Below are 6,000 nucleotides of genomic sequence, written 5' to 3'. Positions count from 1 at the left end.
GCCTGACACAAGTTGTCCCCTTCATCTCTACATAAAACTGCAGCCTGACACCAGTTGTCCACTCAATCTCTACATGGAACTGCAGCCTGCCAACAGTTCTCCACTCCATCTCTACATAGAACTACAATAGTTGTCCATTTCATCTTTACGTAGAAATACAACCTGACAATAGTTGTTCACTCCATCTCTACATAGAACTACAGCTGGACACCAGTTGTCCACTCCATCTCTACATAAAACTACAGCCTGGCAACAGTTGTCCACTTCATCTCTTCATAGAACTGCATCCTAACAATAGTTGTCAATTTCATCTATTGGTAGAACTACAGCCTGACAATAGTTGTCCACTCCATCTCTACATAGAACTGCAGCCTGCAAACAGTTGTCCACTCCATCTCTACACAGAACCGCAGCCTAACAATAGTTGTCCACTCCAACTCAACACAGAACTGCAGCCTGACAATAGTTGTCCACTCCATCTCTACACTGAACTGCAGCCTGACAATAGTTGTCCACTCCATCTCGACACAGAACTGCAGCCTGACAATAGTTGTCCACTCCATCTCTACACAGAACTGCAGCTGGACACCAGTTGTCCACTCCACACTAAATAAAACTGCATCCTGACAATCTCTCCATAAAACTACAGCCTGGCTTGAGCTTCCACTCCATCTCTACACAGAACTGCAGCCTGACAATAGTTGTCCACTCCATCTCTACATAGAACTGCAGCCTGACACCAGTTGTCCACTCCATCTCTACACAGAACTGCAGCCTGACAATAGTTGTCCACTTCATCTCTACATAAAACTGCAGCTGGACACCAGTTTTCCACTCCATCTTTTGATAGAACTGCAGCCTGACAGTAGTTGTCCACTTCATCTATACTTAGAACTGCACCCTTACAATAGCAGTCCACTTCATCTCTAAATAAAACTGCAGCCTTACAATAGTTGTCCACTCCATCTCTACATAGAACTGCAGCCTGAGGGTTAATGTCCACTCCATCTGTACATAGAACTGCAGCCTGACAAAAGTTGTCCACTCCATCTCTAAATAGAGCTGCAGCCTGACAATAGTTGTCCACTTCATGTCTAAATAAAACTGCAGCCTTACAATGGTTGTCCACTCCATCTATACATAGAACTGCAGCCTGACAATAATTGTCCACTCCATCTCTATATAGAACTGTAGCCTGACACCAGTTGTCCATTCCATCTCTAAAATGAACTGCAGCCTACAAACAGTTCTTCACTACATCTCTACATAGAACATAGAACTACAGGCAGACAATAGTTGTCCACTCCATCTCTAAAAAGAACTGCAGCCTGCAAACATTTCTCCACTACATCTCTACATAGAACTGCAGTCTGACAATAGTTGTTCACTCCATCTCTACATAGAACTGCAGGCAGACAATAGTTGTCAACTCCATCTATACATAGAACTGCAGGCAGACAATAGTTGTCCACTCAATCTCGACATAGAACTGCAAGCAGAGAATATTTGTCCACTCCATCTCTACATAGAAGTACAGGCAGACAATAGTTGTCCAATCCATCTCACCATAGAACTGCAGGCAGACAAAAGTTGTCCACTCAATCTCGACATAGAACTGCAGGCAGATAATAGTTGTCCACTCCATCTCGACATAGAACTGCAGGCAGACAATTGTTGTCCACTCCATTTCGACATAGAACTGCAGGCAGACAATAGTCGTCCACTCCATCTCGACATAGAACTGCAGGCAGACAATATTTGTCCACTCAATCTCGTCATAGAACTGTAGGCAGACAAAAGTTGTCCACTCCATCTCGACATAGAACTGCAGGCAGACTAAAGTTGTCCACTCAATCTCGACATAGAACTGCAGGCAGACAAAAGTTGTCTACTCAATCTCGACATAGAACTGCAGGCAGACAAAAGTTGTCCATTCAATCTCCACATAGAACTACAGGCAGACAATAGTTGTCCACTCCATCTCTACATAAAACTGCAGCCTGACAATAGTTGTCCACTCAATCTCGACATAGAACTGCAGCCTGACACCAGTTGTCTACTTCATCTCTACATAAAACTGCAGCCTGACAATAGTTGTCCACTCTATCTCTACACAGAACTGCAGTCTGACAATAATTGTCCACTTCATCTCTACATAGAACTGCAGCATGACACTAGTTGTCCATTTCATCTCTACATAAAACTGCAGACTGAAAATAGTTGTCCACCCCATCTCTACACAGACCTGAATATTGACAACAGTCGTCCACTTCATCTTTACATTAAACTGTTGCTTGACAATAGTCGTCCTTTTCATCTCTACATAGATCTGCAGCCCGACAAAAGTTGTCCACTTCATCTCTACATAAAACTGCAGCTGACAAACAGCTGTCTGATACTCGACATTAAACTGCAGCTTTTTATCTCGGGTTCCAATGAACTCTTGTTTCACTGACTGTGTCAATGCGGTTATTCTAGTACTTAACGGTAAGTTTTCATGATTTTGTTGTTTGTGGTGTTTGTAATTGTATATGTGTTGTAAGTGGTGAAAGTTTGTATTTGTGTAAGTTTGTTTTTGGTGTTTATATCTGTATATGTGGTGTTAAGTTTGTTATTAGTGTTTGTATTTGTGTATGCGTTATTAATGTATTTTGTCTCTTGTTCAGGTCGATTAGGCTCTTGAATTATGCGCCTTAAAATGGTTTTATTTTTGAATGTTCGACTACTGGGCTTGTCTCTGTTGTTTGTATTGTTTAAGTGATATATATTGTACTGCCGACGTCTGCAAACAAACGCAGCATGATACTAGTTGCCGCTGTTTTCCTTTTATAACTTGAGCATGACAATAGTTGTCCAGTTCATACGTAAACAGAAGTAGAGTTTGACATAACTTGTGTCTACTTCACCTGTAATTGGCCACGACACCCTTTTCATTTAACTGCAACTTGACATGTTTGTCCTGTTTATCACTACATAAAACTTCAGCTGGAAACCAGATGGCCACTCAGGCTCTACATAGAGCTGACACTTGACAATAATTATTGCCATTTAATAATCCTATATAAAACTGGCAGCCACGATGTTGTTGTGTGCTGTTCAAAAATGACATGAATATTTAGAAATGGTGTTGGAACCAAGGTAAATGAAAATAAGAGAAAAAGTTTTTGTTTCGCGCTGTCTCGTAATCACGCGGAAAACACGGTTCTCCAGGCTGCAAAGTTACGCTTGCCTTATATGCTACCATTAAACTTACCTGAATTATTGGTAGTTCAACATTGGTATTTTTTATCCTCCTGCAAAATCATTTGCTTTGTATATGTCAATTTTGGTTTTCCGACCCTACTTACAAAGGATTTCGGTTGGAATTTCGTCCTATATAATATGTACATGTGATCCATGAACAAACGGTTTCATATAAAAGTGCTTTACTGTTATAATTGAGGTATATTTAATATTATGTGTCACGTTTTGTAGTCTGATTTCGTGACAATTGACATTCAACGCTAATTTGATGTTTGAAACTAACTAACAAATTGAATTGTTGGAAGTTCGACATAGCAATGTTTCATTAACCGCATTCAAAACATTTTGCTTTGGAAAAGATGAATTAGGTTGGCCAACCCTACATTAAAAGTTGGTAAACGTACAAGAAAGGATTGATATATGTTGTTGTTTTTTTGTATATATTTTTGTGCTAAATGGCACCCAAACGGGGCTAAATGCCGACAGTGTTTCGGAAGGCTGCAAAGCTACAGTAGCCATATTCGCTACCATTTGTAGCTGGTGATTTGACGTTAAAATGTTTTTTTTAAATGTATGTAAAATTATTTTCTTTGAACATTAGTCGATTTTGGTTTGTTGTTTGTGGATATGTTAGTATGATGTTGCCCTGTGTCTTGGGCTTTGGCCCTGTGCCATTAAACGGATTTTATGCTAAAAGCTTTTGACTTCTTGACTTGTTTCTGTAGTATTTTTTTCAAATTTTTATTGAAGTAGGTGATATTGTAAACCCTTTATATCATGTAGGAAAAAACGTATGGGAAGTGTTATAAATGTTTTTGTTTAGATATAAATCGTTGGGAAGTGTATGTTCATGACAAATGATTACACGCTAAACGTGTGTTAAAAACGGAAAAGAACCAACACTTGTATGCGATAATCATTTTGGAACTGGATGAACTGCATGAACATTTTTCGGTTAAGTCTCTAACCGGTATTCAAATGAATTGCGTATTCAGACGGCGAACAGCAAGATGGCCGTATCCTCCACAATTGAACTTGACTTTATGCATGTCATTTGGTGTAAGTCGTTCGATATTGGAACGAACTATTCAACTGTATGTTAACTTGTTTGTTTTTAAAATGACGTTCTAGGTTGGCCAACCCACAAATACATTAATATGTGTTTAATTGCTTTCCAAATAACTTATAAAAAGTGTAAAGAATAATGTTTGAAACAAAACAATTGTTTGCGATCATGATTTTAGAAAAGATTGAACATTGAAAATATTGGCATTCAAACGAAGGAGAATAAAAACAACAACATTTTGATCCATGATATAATTGTGGAAAAGGTTGAACAGCAAAAAAGATAACATTTATTTCTTTTTTGGCCTTAACTGGCATGGAAAGGGAGAAATGAGTAAATTGTGTCTTCCGACTGCGAAATCACCATGGCCATATTCGCCACCATTCATCTTCACTGAATACATATTTGTTGTTGAAAGTTCGACGCTTGAATGTTGTTTTTTAACCGCATGCAAAACTTATTGCTTTGAAAATTACGATTTAGGTTAGCCAACCCTATGTAAAAAGTTGGTAAACGTAAGGGAAAGGATTGAAATGTCTTTCTCTTATTGCTTTGTTTGAGACAAACAAGTGTTTGCGACATCATGAATTTGAAATGTGTTTATCATTGGAATTATTTGGTACATTTTTTGTGCTAATTAGCATTGAAACGGGGATGAATGTCAACACTGCATCACAAGGCTGCAAAAGTACAGGGGCCATATTGCATGGAATTTATAGCTGGTTTTTCGAGATCATAATTTGTTTAACCGCATGTAAAATTATTTGCCTTGAACATTTGTCAATTTTTGATTTTAGTTGATGGAAGTGTGTAGTGTTGTTCTGTGTTTCTGGCTTTCGCCTTGTGTCACTGGACGGGGTTTATGTTGGAAGACTTTGACTACTGGACTTGATTCTGTAGTTCTTCAAATTATATTAAAGTAGGCCATATTCAAAACCCTACATTATATTTAGGAAAACGTGTGGGAAGTGTTACTCTTTCTTGTTCCGATATAGACAAAGTGTATGTATAAAACAGGTACAACTTTTTTTTTATCCCAGAACAAAACACTGACGTAAACAATAATTTTCTGTTGTTGTTTTTTGTGTGTGTTTTTTTTTTTGGGGGGGGGGGGGGGGTTGAAGATATAATTTGTCACTTTTTGTAATCTGTTTGCGTGACAAATATCATGAAACATTAAACTGTTGTTTGAAACAAAACATAACAGTGTTATCCGATCATCATTTTGGAAAAGGTTGAAAAACAACAAATATGATTCTGTCTGCTCAAACGTGCATTGAAAGGGAAAAAAAAATAAGTCAAAATTGCGTCATCCGACCAAAAATCAAGATGACCATGTTTGCCACCATTCAAAAATGCATGTTTAATTTTTGTTGGAAGTTTGACATGGGAATGTTTCTTTAACCGCATGCAAAACCATTTGCTTTGAAAATGACGATTAAGGTTAGCCAACCCTACACTAAAAGTTGGTAAACGTACAAGAAAGGATTGAAATGTTTTTGTTTTACTGCTTACAAAATGACAAAAGTATGTGAAAAGGTAAAAATGTTTTATTGCTCTTGAAATAACATAAGTTCATAAAAAATCGTAAAGAATAATGTTTGAAACAAAAAAAAATGTTTTCGATCATGAATTTAAAAAAGATAGAATGGTGAGAACCTTTTGTTTATTTTTTCTTTAACCGCATGCAA

The sequence above is a fragment of the Mya arenaria genome, chromosome 11 (assembly GCF_026914265.1).
Source record: "Mya arenaria isolate MELC-2E11 chromosome 11, ASM2691426v1".
Classification (NCBI taxonomy): domain Eukaryota; kingdom Metazoa; phylum Mollusca; class Bivalvia; order Myida; family Myidae; genus Mya; species Mya arenaria.
Note: the sequence above shows the minus strand (reverse complement) of the source record.